The sequence below is a fragment of the Herpailurus yagouaroundi genome, unplaced genomic scaffold, assembly GCF_014898765.1.
Source record: "Herpailurus yagouaroundi ecotype Mexico unplaced genomic scaffold, PumYag 28, whole genome shotgun sequence".
NCBI classification, from domain to species: domain Eukaryota; kingdom Metazoa; phylum Chordata; class Mammalia; order Carnivora; family Felidae; genus Herpailurus; species Herpailurus yagouaroundi.
The window spans coordinates 37,191,024-37,207,282 of record NW_024412376.1 but is presented as its reverse complement, the minus strand read 5'-3'; the positions used below and the strand labels follow the sequence as shown (position 1 = coordinate 37,207,282).

Below are 16,259 nucleotides of genomic sequence, written 5' to 3'. Positions count from 1 at the left end.
CCTCCTCCAGAAACTTGTTCCATTAATCATTCTCCTCTAGCTTAAAGGTTCAATTTCTTTAAACTCATTCTTGCTTCTCTTTGCATAAACAATCACAAGTACAAGACATTAGTTTTTGGATGCAAAACAATGTACATAAGTGAAGCCTTATTAATTAGAAGGGAGTCTAATCCAACTATATGGATTTGCAAAATAAAAATAAAGTTTTTCTTTTCCATTCACTCTGTAATAAAGCTCTAGTCACAGAATAAAAATGAAGAGGGAAGCAAAAGTCAGTATCATAAAATACGTAATCAGCAAAGGTAAATGGCAATGATTTCTAATCTGTATTTTTCAGTAACCAAGGACTTCTTCAGTTAAACCAAATTGTATCTAAAAATTATCCCAGATATAATTCTAAGAAATGAATTCTAAAAGGCAATCTTTAGAAGATGAACTGCTATGACTTTCAACAACAGTCAACTCCAACATTTGGAAAGTAACTTCCTTCCTATACAGAGACAGAGACAGAATATGTTGCAAACCTTTGCTCCCATACTTACATATGTTTAGTTTTTCTTTTAGAAATTAACCTGTTTCTTAAACATTATCTTCAAAAGGTTAACAGTGTGACTTTTAGTTACTATTTATCTCAGGGTAAAAAAGAACATTTTTTTTTTCCTGCATACTGTAATCTCAATCAGAATTCTCAGACTTTTCCTCCAAAATTTGTGACTGTATATGCTTACAACTTAAACATACTGGTAAAAAAAAAAAATCTATAAAATTAAGAAAATTAAATAAATGTGGAAGCATGAGAGAAACAGAAAGGATACACTTGTAACTCATAACTTTTTCCATCACTTTCTTCTTCCAGCTTCAAATAACTTCCTCCTGTTACTTTCTTGATTATTCTCACAAAATCTAAGTCACATCCAATCCTATCCCTAGACACTAAAAGACACCACTTATTATATATGAATTATAACTGCTAGATGAATCTAATCTAACAGCATCTTGATCCAATGACAATGCTGCATTATCGAATACTGTCTATAAACCCCTCTAGGGGCCAGACCACAATTACTCATGTCAATTTGTACATGATACCCATGTAGTTCTGATTTAAAGAGATAAGACACAATTTACTGTAAAGCCCAGAGTAATGATTTTACTTGGCAAATAATATGGGGATTACCTCTAGAAAACGCACGAATAAAATCTATGGCCTTTTCAACCCAATTCACTATTACAACCTGTTTCTCCTTTGATGCATTCTCTTTCCAATGCCTACTTTCCTAGGATCTTCCATTGCCTAATTCATATACGCAGTTTAGTAACTATGAAACTCTCCTTCTCTCTGGCCTTAAACCTCTCTTTGCTAAAATACTACTGCTTTTAGGTTTCTAGCTTCTCCTTTCTCACTTTACATACTCTCCTCAAGCTATTATATTCACTATCATTGATTCAACAGCCACCTACAGTGGTGGTTCTCAAACTTCAATAGGATTAAAGAACACTTAAGGGACAAGAATACTTATTAATATGCAGATTCCCAGGACCTATGGAAAGAATAAAATCTATGGCTCCCTCAAAATTAACGTCTTCTAAGGTAGGTTCCCAAGTACCTCTCACCACTACTCTCAAACAGAATTAACATCTTTATGCTCCAACAGTTTCTATTCCATACTTATGTTCTGAAATACCTTATTAAATACCTCTTTTGTTATCTGCCTTTCCCATTAGGACCATAAACTCCCAGAAGGCAATTTTGGGTTTCCATTTTAGGATTTCCAGTGATTTGCACAAGAAATTAGCTATTAGCAGGCTATGAGTAAATGTTAGAAATCACACATGTACTGTCCAGATTAGAGTATAACAAGTGACTGAATAAAAACAAGAAATAATTACTCATTTTCTATTTTCCTCCACTCTTTGACATTCTGAATTAGGAAGGCTTATACTACAGTTTTCCTTGTTTCCCATTTATGAATGCATAATATACATTTCAGATGGACCTGGATAGTATCAAGGATAAGAACATGGGCCTTGAAGACATTACTGAAGTAAAAACCCAAATACACCACTTCAAATAATCTCAAGTACACTTGTAATTGTCTCAACTCTAAAATGAAGCTTATACTTAATGAGTGGGTTTTACGTAAGAATTAAAAGGGAACATACATAAAGCATCCAATATCTGGTATTTGGTGATAAATTAGAATATGATAGATATAATTCTTATTAAGCTATAAGTTTAAAACCGAACCATTAAAGCAAATGAGGGTGAGGAGGACTACCTTCCTCTCAAATAAGAACAGTTAACTTTTTAAAACCAAAGATAATATATACATTACATAACCAATTTTAAAAACTCTACTTAGTTTTATAAATTAATTAAAATCACATTAATTTATAATTAACTTAATTATACAAATTTAGCAATTTTAATTTAAAATTTTAAGCAAAAACCCAAATGGCTTTTTTGCTTAAAGTGGCTACCCAACAGACTGCTGCATATGATCAGTAATCTTTAAGCCTATTGACAAAGAAACACTTGTAAAATTGATGTTATTCTCCTTTCAAAGTATACTTTCCACTGCAGATTTAAATCCAATCAAAATTTGGTAGGTAGATACTGGTTTATATACACATTTGCAGAAATATACTCGACAGCAAATAAAAGAGGTAAGAGATTAAGTACAGATGGAGTCCTTATGCTTCCTTAAAAGAAATCTACAAAATTTTACTTGGGGCATTCCACAGAAGCTTAGCAATTATTTCTAATAATTGGTTTTGTTAGCAACATATTTTGCTCTATTATAAAGGTCAAAACGAAGACTTAGTAGAAAACTTGAAAAACGCAGACATATAAAGAAGGAGACTTTATCTATAATCTCAACATCCAGAAATAATCACTTTATAAATTTTTGTATTTCCTCCTGGTCTCCCTCTCAACAACGTGTGACAAATACATATTTCCAAAACTAATATAATAGATTAAACTACATAAAAATGCTAATACTCAACTATTCACTGACCTACAAAAATGGCAATTTCATACAGTTCAACCTAATATCATATGCACTATATGCATATGGATGTATAAATACAACTTTATATTCTTTCAAAACTTTATCTATATTATGAGCATTTTCCTACATCTTCAATATTCTTCCCAATAGGACATCTTAAGGCTGGAAGGTGGCTCAAACAAAAGGATATAATAAACTCATTTACCCATCTCCTTGATATTTGACACTGAATTATTTCCAGTGTTTCATCTTCATTTATTTAGTTTTCAGTGTTTCACCTTTAAAAATGATGCTAGTCTATGAAGATTCGTGTGCCTAAATCTTTCTGCAAATCTCTGAATTATATCCTTGAGATAAACTCCTAGAGGTAGGCCTACTGAGTCAAAGTTTATGAACATTTTAAGTACTACTTAAACATATTCCTAAAATACCTACCATGAAAGAATTAACATTACCAATTTACATTTCACCATTAGTATATGAAATTGCTCATTCTGTCTCAAAACTTTTTTTTTTAACGGTGTGAGAGATGATTTTATAAATCATCTGTGATTTGTAAGCTAATTCTTAAAGAAAGGAAAGCTGACAGGCAACATACACAGAAAGGTAAAAAAGGAGCACATTTTCAATATCAATGGTTCTTAAAATTTGGTATGCATAAGAATCATCTGAGAGGCTTGTTTAAAAATGAAAATCCCTGGATTTCATTCCAGTGATTCTGTCAAGAGGTTCTGATGTAGATTTGTGCTTTTAACTACCACAAGTGACACAGATGCAAAGTGATCTCTGAGCTATACTTTGAGAAACATGACTGCACATGAAGTACAAATGCTTTATATGAATAATTACTGCAACACATAAAAATACTCCAAATAGCTAAGTAAGAGGTAAATACATCAGTTATTTCTTATTCAAAATACAAATATTAGGTGATCATATAATGTCTTCAGACCAAAACTTGGCTTCATCTCTGCAAGTCACTGCTTAACTGAAAGTGAAAATACTTTAAAAATATATTACAGTATTTTACCATAATTAAATATATACCTATACCTTACACTCAATCTCTTCTGAAGCAAAAAATATATATGATATATATTTTTTTAAGTATGAATTTTAACACAGGTTATTTCCTAGCTGTGTGATTTAAATGCTATAACCTCTCTGAGCCTAGTTTCCTTATCTTTATTTTTTTTCCAATATATGAAATTTATTGTCAAATTGGTTTCCATACAACACCCAGTGCTCATCCCGAAAGGTGCCCTCCTCAATACCCATCACCCACCACCTTCCCCTCCCTCCTTATCTTTAAAAATAACAGTAACACCTATCTCATAAATGACATAATTAACATAGAAATGCATATGATCCAAATTAAGAGTTCAACAAATGTTTGTTGTAATTATTCTGATATCATCATCACTCTGAAAGCACCTAACTCAATCAATCCACCAATCACTTTGCTTAACAAAGAGAACTGAATACAGCTTATCTGATAGACCATATATGGGAAGAGCACTACTAACATAAAGCCTGTCTTTAAAAACAACAACAACAAAAAATTACTAAAAAAAAAATATGCTATGAACTAAAATAAACTTTTTAACAACACTGTTAGACAGCATTAGGGAAAATTGGTAATGCTAGAATTTAGTCCCAAATTTGTTCTCTTAAACATTTAGAGAATACTGGATATGAAAAAGATAAAACCATCTTCTTAGCTGAAATATGCTCGACTCCGCCCCCCAAAAAGGAGATGAAATAAGCAAATGGAAACATTTCAATATCACCCAGAACCTGATTCTTTAAGAAATTTCATCCTTTTTCCTAACTCCAATTTCTACAGCCTCCAGATCAAGTATTATTTGCCTTCTTTTTAATGGGTATTTTAAGAGTATATTTAAGGAAATTAAATAAAAACGTTCATATATAAATTGATCAAGGTCATCAAGGAGATTAGTGGCAGAGGATAATTAAATCCAGGTCTTTTGATGCTTGATCCATGGCCCTTAAGAAAAGGCGGCTCTCCTAGGGCTTGAACGTCACAAAGTATTACCTATTTATTTTACATGAATTACTGTCTAATATAGAACATTCATAGTACCTTCTATCTTTCATAAGCAAGCCTTTTTAAGATGTGGTCAACATTTCTGATACTCACTGCCTTTCCTCCATTTACTCAACACATTGGAAGCAAGCTTTCATGTCCACCACTCCAATGAAACTTATATTAATGATTTATTTGTTGTTAATCCACCATTTAACATTTCAATATATATGAAATTTAGACACATCCTCGACCAAATCCCAAATGATATGTTCATGTTAGTGTTCACAGAGGATTGTTTTTCTTTATGGGGATGGGGGATGGGGTGGGAGGGTGGCTATAAACTTTTTACTTATTGAATAATAGAAGATTACAAATACTAGTTGTTAAATTATATTACAGTCTTCCATAATTAATGTTTGAAGTATCTGAATTCAGAATAAAGTGCAGAATTATATTGGTAATATTTACATCTTTCAAGAAACATTACCACCAAGTATTTAAGTACATGAGAAGGAAAAGCTGTCTTCGCATGGCAGTTTGAATATCATACATAACGGCAACTTCATGCTCAATTTCTTCTATAGCAAATTATTAACATTACTTAACTAATATAAATATTTTTGGGTGTGACTGAAAGAAAACGTATCCCTATCATAGCAAAAACATAAACGCAGTTACAGAATATAAACTAGTGAAGAACAGAGAACTCAGTGTTTTTACATCATGTTCTGGACAAACCACTTTATGTACTATAGAGAGGTAGAGGAGTTGGTGAGAAAGGGAAAGGAGATTCATTTTCTTTCCTATGCAAAGCCCCAAGCAAAACTTTAAAGTGGGCAAAGTCTGGGGTACCTGAGTCTCACTGTTCTTTCTGCAATGGCAGTTCTATTCTGCTTTAGCTTTAGTCCTGTATTTTGTAATAAAGTATTTGTTTCAAAGGCATAGAAGATGAAAAAAATTATTAGATTATAATCACTGAAAATTAATAATCTTGGATGTTAAGTGTTTACTTTGTATTCTTAAAAATTACTTTAAAATAGCTACTATATGTTGTCATCAATATACTTTAAAATTGGTCCGACTCAGACTTCCTAAATGTTGTTATATCTATGAAACCACTAACAAAGCCAAAGGCCAAAAAAGGAATACAAAACAACTCAACTACAACTCACTAATACAAGAATTTGCCATAATTCCATTATTGTAATCTATACAGCTAGAATTTGAAACTGAAAAAATTTACACATGCTAACAATATTGTTTCACTTATATGACACAGGATAGTTAACACAAATCCTATATTTTAGAGAGATGCTCTCATGATCAGTACCAGAGTTATGTTGATACATATGTTGAGGCTGAGCTAATAGCAGGGAGCATTTCCTGTACATTTCCTTATACTCAAGATGACTATTACCAATGAACTTTTTATGGATTGATGAATGAAATAATATATAATCTCTAAAATGTCATGGGGGCACTCAAATTAGCTATAAAATTACTAAGGCTACCCAAACTTAAAGCAAAGAAAATTTTCTTAAACCTACTATTCTAATTTAAAAAAATAAGCACTGCTGCTTTAAGTGGCCAGCAGTCTCACATCAACTTCAGGCTGCAATCACAACATCCATTAGAGTGCTCCACAGCTCAGAGCAAGCAAGCAAGTGGTTGTCAGTGCAGCTAGTAAATCACCTGATCCTATTACAAAATCAATTACTGCAGTGCATTTCCATTGCTACACAATCTGATGATGACAAAATGATATTGGATAGCTACTGCAAGGTCAAGAAACCTGCTAAGAACATCTTTAATTGGTCTTTTATTTTTAATCATATGGTCCTAGTTATAATGCATCCATTTTAATTGTATATTTTTATTTGAAATAAATCTATGTAGTTACCTTTGGTTGCCTGGGACATTCGATGGATAATCTCTGCAACTGGTCTGAGGTATGGCTACAAGAGAACAGATCGGAGCAGCAGGTCGAACGGCTCAACCTCTTCATTAAAGAAGAAATAATGCTGCAGCCACAGCCACACATTGACTTGTTCGTTAGATGAGAATTTAACTTAAAAAATCAGAACTGGTAATGTCCCATATATACTCAAAATTGGCTAACTGCCTCATTCTGCAGCTCTCTGGCTGAAAGAAACACTGTTAAAAAAGAATAAAACATCAGCTTCCTATCAGAAGGAAGATACCAGACACAAACTCATCGCCAAGAAAAAGTCGACATTAAAAACAGAAGTCTCCCGGCTACTCTTTAGAAATAAGGTAAGGTGCTTTAATATTTCAAACTGTTTTATATTAAAGCCCAAGTACTTAACAAAGGAGCAAACTCAAGATATTACACCCCGAAATTATACTAACCACTCTTTCTGTCCTCCATCAGTTTAGATCTGTTTGCCTACTCCTTCAGCTCAGCCTATCCAACCTGTTCCCTCTGTAAATGCACACTATTTCAACAACCAACTGGAATGAGCCCCACCCCTCCCTGTCCTCATACACACTGTTCAAGAACTGCTCAATATCTGGAAAAGAACTGCTGCTGCATTGCTTTGAGAAACAACAGGGAGCAAATTACTGGACGGATTCTTTAACTTACCAATCAGAACTGCTGACCTTTTATGACTCTACGATTCAAGAAGTCTGCCAAACAGTCACAGTAAGAATAATCTACTGGTTTTACTTCTATGTTATAGATTTACAGAATTGTTTTCTATCTTATTATTCGATCTAAAATACAAAAACATAGGCATGTGTATTTTTTTTAAAACAAAACTTAGTAGATGATAAAAATCTTTTGAGTATTGCTGGGAGAGGGCAGGACGGTGGTTGATATGCAAAGTAAAAAAATTCCCTGTGAATACTGTAGTTAAACTTGAGAACTATGGAGTGATAAAATTCTATAGCAAAAATAGGGGTGTAAGTAATGATGGAATAAATAAGCAAGATAATCCAAGGAGACCCCTGCTATCATAAACGTTAGAAGAGTTTTAATGAAAAGAAAAGGGCACGTGGATACATATAGGTATGGACAACACAGAGAAAAGCCACCAAAAACCTGGTTGTTTTGATACTGAATCTTCTCTCACTTGGTTATTTGCATCTTATTAAGTAGACGCAAAAACCACCCAGAAAACATAAACAATTGTACTATGTCAGCCACACTATAGTATCTTTTGTACTTAAGCATCCTCTTTTGCCAATAATGTATAAAGGTATTTATTTATACCATGTTATGATTCACATTAAGTTTCCAGAACAAGGGAGGGTGACATTCACACAAATACTTTAAAGTCTTCCCAAATAATATTTCAAATAACTGTAACTTAACGAACATTCACAGACCAATGATTACCAATCTCTGTTAGCACCTTTTTTGAGGGAGATAGTGTAAAAACTAAATGTAATAAGAAACACCTTGAATGAAAATGTACATTTTTAAAGCTTCCTGTTTTCTGTGGCAATGAAAGGTTCCTTATTTGTGTATGCCTCATGCTCAATTTCGTTTCTGATTTAAAGCTTAAAAGAGCCAGTATTGCATTGCCTCTTCCTTCACCTTGCACTGCCCTTTTGAGATTCCTGTTATACTTAAATCAATTTCCAGAACATCTAAAAACAGGCATGCATTTCGCACTGAAATTTTTTAAAAAATTCTTTTGTAGATAAAGGCTATGGAAACAAACAAGCAAAATAATGCAGTAACCTTTTACTCGCCTGCTGGAGGTACTGTCTGCTGCAGAGAATTTTAAATCCTCATCTGCAGATGCAATTGAGCTGGTATTGCCAAGAACTCTGCTTTTCCTGTGCTGCTGCTATACAGCTACTCATCAAAAGAACACATTATGTGAAAAATGTGAAGTCCTATCAGTTTAAGTTTCTTATATGATTTAACAAAAGAACTTCTAAAATCTAGCTAAAGCTCCTCTCTGTCACATTTTCAGATGCATGTCAGACACGCTGGGGGAAAAGGTCTTATTGCTGCTGATGTACTCTTCCTATCAAATATGTGAGATTGGGAAGCTAAGGGAGGTATGAAAAATTAACCTTACTAACATAACACCTTACTAACATAAGAACAACGTACCAAGCATTAAAACCTCATACAATTTACATTGTCAACAAATGTATAGCATGCCCATAATAATTTGATTTCTATTAGCTTTATAATTAACAAAAGCCTATAAATAAATCTTTGTCTAAGCTTACAGACAAGCATCAATAAAAATCCCCACCAAATGCATAATGAGAGTAAGTTATTCTATTAGCTACCCAACATCAATGTTGTTTTTAAACAAAAGCATAAAAGATCCCAAAGTAAAGCTGACTTGTGAAATAACTTGAGGTGTAATGTTTCATCCCCCCACCAATACCCTCTGGATCTTATATGAGTTATAACTAAAATAGAATGTAAGCAATAAGGGCTATTTTCATCATTTATTATTTTTCCTTCAGTGTCAGCTGATCTAATGTACTATTGATTCCTAGGTTGCATATAGATGGAGGAAGAAAGCAAATTCACAAAGAAAAGGCTTTTAAAACTATCAGAAAAACAACAATATTTAGATATAAACAGTATCTTTAATCGTCTAGCTATAGATAAGTGTAAAAGGAAGGGGAAATGTTAATATGTGCTCACCAATGACAATTAAGCATCATGATTATTTTTAACAAACTAACTGCATTTTAAAGTGTGCTTTCCCCCTTAATTGCAAGTAACTCTAAATATCAAAAACTTGTTTTCAAGATTTTAACCTTTCTATTGAATTTCTACTTCTCTAAGAAATAAGGTGACCATCCTAATTACATGGTAGTCCAAAAGATGTGAAATCCACAACTACAACCCTGTAGGTGAGGGCTGCTCAGTGCCCAGATTTATGTATGTAAGTAAGCACAAGTTAACTTCAATAGTTCCTTTGAACTAAAATGTATCAAACAAAAACTTATCAAATTGACACTATTACATTATTTAAAACTACTTTTTCATTTAATACACTATCCTGCCACATATAGCATCCCAGTGAGAAGTAATTCCAGCAGTTCTCAAAATATGGACCTTGGGGGCCCCTGAGACCTTTACATGGAGTCTATGGGATCAAAATTATTTACATGATACTAAGACAGTATTTGTGTTTTTCACTCTCAATACCTAATGAATATACATTGAAGTTTTCCTCAACCCACATGGCATATAGTATCACAACAGACTGAATGCAGAAGCAGATATGAGAATTCAACTGTCTTCTGTTAAGCTGGACTTTAAAGAAATGTGAAACAACATCATCTATCTCATTAATTTTTTGTTTCAAAAAATATGGCTATTTCCCCAAAATACGTTAATTGTGTGAACATGTAATTAGCTATTATTTTTCAAGTTAATAAATGAATACTTTCAAAACTTCTCAGTTTTACTTTCTAATAGGGTAAATGCTGAGAGACGTAACCTAAATAAATCAAAGCTCTTTGAGGTCTTCAATAATTTTTAAGGGTGTAAATGGCTACCTAGACCAGAAAAAAAAATGAGACTCACTCAATTCTCCGCTTACATTTTTCCCTTAAATCAAGGCTTACAGTTTTTGGTTAAAAAAATTACCTCAGTAATTTTAAAAGCAGTAATCCTAAAAATAATTCATTTAGAAAAGCAAATATAAAATGTTTTCAATTTTCACTGATGTCACTTTTAATACTTAACTTTCAGTCATCTTATTAAGTACAATTATTATTGGCTGTGTTCCACAGTACTATTAAAAACCAACACCTATTTTTTAAGTAGTGGATAACTACTAGTAACATACATACAATGAAAAAGAGACAAAATCCATTGTTAGAAAAATGGAAAATATGAGATTATATATTTTTAATATAAAAAGAAACCATAAAAACAGTTTCTAAAATTCATCATGCCTGTACAAAAATCACTAGTTTTAAATATTTTTTTTTGTGAAGAAATATATAAACTTTAAATAAAATACATCTCAAGAAGGGATTGGCATTCAGTAATAAAAAGTTGGTTATGGGGAAAAAACCTTTCAAGACTATATGAAAGACAATTAGAAAACTTACACTATAATAAGTTAATTAGAGTAATTTCTGTAGTGAGAACAGCTGACTGTTTGATATAGTCAAACAGGAAAGAGAAGGCTTCTTATCCCCCAAATTTTTATGTACTAGCCCACATTTCCCCCAGTAAACCCCACAGGGATTTTTTAAATTTTTTTTTTTTTACATTTATTTATTTTTGAGAGACAGAATGAGACAGAGTGCAAGCAGAGGAGGGGCAGAGAAAGGAGACACAGAATCTGAAGAAGGCTCCAGGTTCTGAGCAAGAGTTCAGCACAGAGCCCAACGTGGGGCTCGAACCCACAATCCATGAGATCATGGCCTGAGCCTAAAACCCCACAGGGATTTTTTTTTAATTTTTATTTTTTTACATTTATTTATTTTTGAGAGACAGAATGAGGCAGAGCACAAGCAGAGGAGGGGCAGAGAAAGAAGGAGACATAGAATCTGAAGAAGGCTCCAGGCTCTGAGCAAGAGTTCAGCACAGAGCCCAATGTGGGGCTCGAACTCACAAACCATAAGATCATGGCCTGAGCCGAAATCAGGCACTTAACCAACTGAGCAACCCAGGCGCCACCCCACCCCACCCCACCCCACCCCGCCCCAGCCACAGGAATTTTGAAAGAGGATCTCCTTGGTTCTGTCCTTAATCAAACCCCATGTCCTCGAGCTCTGGTTCTCACTCACTCAATCATTCAACTATTTACTAAGCACCTACTATATGCTAGGCAGGTATAGATAATGAAGATGTAACAACGCACAAAACATAAAAATCCTTCCAGCCTTCTTTGAATTTATATTCCAGGGGGAGAAGACACACAACAAACAAAACAAATACCATAGCAGATGGTGACAACTGGAAAGGAAAGGTGGGTGCTGGAGGGGGAGGAAGGATGAAATGGTTAGAGAAACACATTTTCTCTTATTAGAAATACAATTTTTTTACATTTAATTTCTAAATGTTAGTAGTGGCAGCAAAAATGTGGTCAGTGGTCACAAAAACTTTATTTTTTAATGAAAAATCTCAATTATATATAAAAGTAGAAAAGCATAATGAACTCCTATATACCCACTCATCATCCATATTCAACAGTTATCCAAGATATTACCAATATTTTTCCCTTTGTCTCTTTTTCTTTTTTGAGATATTTTAAAGTAAATCCTAGACATAAAGTCACTCCTTCTCCCACCCACCCATATATCATGTATATTTACATAATTTATCCATTGCTTTATATACTCACAAAATCACTGACATCACAACTCATATTAGCAATTTCTATGGTATTAACTAATACCAGTCAATATTTATATTTCCAATAGCATCTCAAAAGTGTCTTTTCTAGGTAATTTGATCTAAAAAAGAATCCAAACAAGAACCATTCTTTGTTTGCGGTTACTATGTTTCTTATATCTCTTTTACTTGATAGTAACTTCCCATGTCCGTCTTTCTCATGCCACTGACTTGGAGAAACCACATTAGCTTTCCTATACTCTGAAACTGTATGTTTCTTCACTGTGTCACTTACTTTCTACCCCAATCTCTCCTATTTCCTACAAATAACTTCTGATGATGCCTATTCCAAATTCCAACCTCAACAGAAATACTAGAGATACAGGTAGCAGACACAGAAGTCCTTCAAACTTCAAAGAATCAAACAGCAACTTAAGTCTATTGGTGATTTTTGAACACTTGTTGAAATTAATTTGAAAAATTTAATATGGTGCAATAGCTCTGAAAAGACAGAAGAGGGAACTATACATTTAGGAATTCTACACTTAAATAGCACTAAATTTTGTTTTAAATTTAAGCACTGATTTTCAAGTCGACAACGGTTAAAAATACAGTAATGATTACTGTTTTATATATCTTCCTTCCCACAAACAAACAAAAAGCCCTACAACATAAGAAAAAGATTTGGAAAAATAAAGACTGAATGCATAGATATGTTTAAGTCGTAACACATTAATAAATAACCATTGACCAAAGTTACCCATTCAATTATTCTAACAATGTACTTCCACATTCTAAATAACTTTCTTTAATAAAAAGCTTATCTAAATAAAACCAATGTATGTGTTTTTAATAACCATTTTAGTTCAAATAAGTGCAAAATGTTTTTAAAAGGTTTTTTAGTCATCAGGAAAATTCAGAAATAAAGGCTTTACAGCAAATTACTTTTACATATCAATTTATTCAAAGGAAAACTGCAAAAAGACATTAGTAATAGTGATATCTCAAGAATAAGTCTATATAGCCTATAATGTTTACTAGTCATAAGGTAAAGGAAAAGAGTCATTGTAGTAAGTTTCCAATGGATTTCTCTACCACTCTTGTCATCCCCAACCCCATAAAAAAAGGTGGGGGAGGGGGAGAGAAAGTTCAGGAAACTTTTATAATTTGATGTTTAAAATAAACTTTTGGGGGTGTCTCTGTGGCTCAGTCGGTTAAGCATCCAACTTCAGCTCCAGTCATGATCTCACAGCTCGTGAGTTTGACCCCACATGGGGCTCTGTGCTGACAGCTCAGAGCCTGGAGCCTGTTTCAGATTCTATGTCTCACTCTCGCTCTGCCCCTCCCCCACTCATGCTCTGCTCCCCCTCCTCTCTCTCAAGAATAAACATATATACATGCATACATAAACTTTCTAAGAAGATTGACACAGCGGCCAAAATAAACTTTACTAGTGATAAGGCACATTTATTTTCACCTTCTAAGAGAGTATCTAATAAATTGACTTGCCTTTTGATATGTTTAACTCTCAAAAGGTAAAAGAAATGTATCACCTTAGTCAATTAAAAAGAATGATCCAGATGTGCATGACCCATCATAGCACAGAGACACTATTAGGAAATCAACGCATCTGGGCACTAGGTCACACAACTCTCAGCAGGCAATACTGTCTTAAACAAGTCATCACCTCATAAATAAACATCCATTTGCTCACTTAAAAATGTCAGCATAATAATCTCCTACTGACTTGCTACCACAGTCCCATCTCTTTGCGAACCAGCTCCACTAAGAATGAATTTCCTGGGGCGCCTGGGTGGCTCAGTCAGTTAAGAGTCCTACTTCGGCTCAGGTCATGATCTCACAGTTTGTCAGTTAGAGCTCTGCATCAAGCTCTGTGCTGCCAGCTCAGAGCCTGGAGCCTGATTCTGTGTCTTCCTCTCTCTCTCTGCCCCTCTCCCACTTGTGCTCTGTTTCTCTCTCTCTCTCAAAAATAAACATTAAAAAAAAAAAGAATGATTTACTTGTAAGTGAGGAAAACCATTTACAGGGTAAAAACTAGAGAAAGAAGAAGAAAAACTAGAAGGAAGGAAGGAAGGAAGGAAGGGAGGGAGGGAGGGAGGGAGGGAGGGAGGAAGGAAGGAAGGAGTGGGGTGTAACTGGAGAACCACCCAACTATGTTCAGTTTGTTATGTCAACTTCTATGGATTACAAAAAAGTTTTAATATGTGTAGAGACAGACAATTCATTTTTTTCCATTTTACAGCTTAGATGAAAGCAAAATCAAATACAGTCGTAACATAGCTAGATAACAATAATTAAAATGTTCCCTACCTGATGTAATCTAATTTATGGCAATCAGCATCTAGTTATTTCCTCTCTGCATATTTCCTCCACGGTGCAGTGAAATGGCCCCAAAAGAAAAGTGAAGAATTCTGTCTAGAAAAGTGGTTATTTTCCACTAAATTACTAGCCAAAATGGAAAGCTAGTTCAGATTACAACATAACTTCACTATGTAAAAGAGCATTGAATTTGCCACTGATAACGAGAAATAGTCAAGCCAGAGGGATGACTTGAAAATTATCATATTTTCAAAACCATTAGCACTTCTACTTTTTCCAATTAAGCTGGCTCTGTAGTAAAACAAAGAGCCCTTTTTTATACTAGTTTCTGCCTAATAAGCAAGATGGCATCATTACTCCATCTCTTTAGAGCAAGTAGAGTACTACAGTACTCTATTCAATTAACTACAAGAGTAATAACCAAAACATGCAAAGAGCAAACCCAATAGTCAGTCCCAAGATTCCTTTTATACATAGCAGTTTATTCAGTCAACCCCGGGTGATCAATGGGGAGTTATATCAAAGGCAGACTGGCCTTACAGTCACAAAGCAGTGATTCCAAACCAGGTGGAGGGGCAGGGCAGGAACTAGAGTTTTCAAAAGCACAGTCAATACAAGAATACATCGATTTTCTTTGTACTACAAACTATAGAAAGTAATGCTTTATAAATGCCTAATAACACCTTCTGTTTGTGTATAATAATAGGTATGGGAAAGAGGGAAGCAGAACCTTTTTCCCTATTTATAAAATGTAGGATAATAATGGTTTTAATAGGTATTAGGGGTGTGGGAAAGAGGAAATCCTGGAGAAAAATGGCATAGGACACTGACCTATTTCTAAAAGTCAGGGATGAATTAAACTATAAAGTCTCTCTAATGGCATCACTTTATAATAACTGAGATTCAAACTGGAAACCCTACATTATCCAAAACTAAAACTATGGTCATAATATCCTACCTTTTAAAAAGAAAAGTATATATTATTAAAATTTAGTTTTATCAAAAAACATTTTAAATTGTTTTACTACCCAGAACATATTCTATGGAATTTATATTTTATTGTAAGGCTTTTAATCACTTTGGAGCTAGAATTGCTAATTTCTATAACAAGTGCGTTCAGACCAGTCAGAAACCCTGAAGAGCAATGTCTGAGGATGTATTATATATAAATAAAGAAGTACAATACTTACTCTGAGTTAAAGAAGTAGCCAGTCATCCATGGCAAATAATAATACTAACCAAACAGAAAATGTTTACCTTATGCTATTAATAGAAGCTAGAGATCTTCAACTTTTTCCCTTAATTGAACACTTTCCAAATGAAATCTTATATAGAACTCCAACATTCGAAATATAGGAACAATGTTATTAGTATAAAATTTTTATGAGTTAGATTTCATGAATTATATTTATTTACATAAAGAAAATCAATAAGGCAAAGGCTAATAAATACAAAAATATGTAATCATTGAGTTTTTATCAGTTTCAGCAACTTATTTCTGTACTGTTTTGGTTAGATTATATTAAGAAAATCTTGATGCATAAAGATAAGTAAGCAG

General features: G+C 33.6%; 1 protein-coding gene and 1 long non-coding RNA gene across 4 annotated transcripts in view; one reads left to right on the top strand and one right to left on the bottom strand.

Moving 5' to 3' along the window:
- FBXW7 (F-box and WD repeat domain containing 7) overlaps positions 1-16,259 on the bottom strand; it is a 230,417-nt gene that overhangs the window by 127,002 nt on the left and 87,156 nt on the right. The window lies entirely within an intron of this gene.
- Positions 6,798-8,107, top strand: LOC121028558 (uncharacterized). The gene is made up of 2 exons (XR_005789306.1): positions 6,798-7,338; positions 7,457-8,107. It is a non-coding gene; the product is annotated as an uncharacterized LOC121028558 (long non-coding RNA).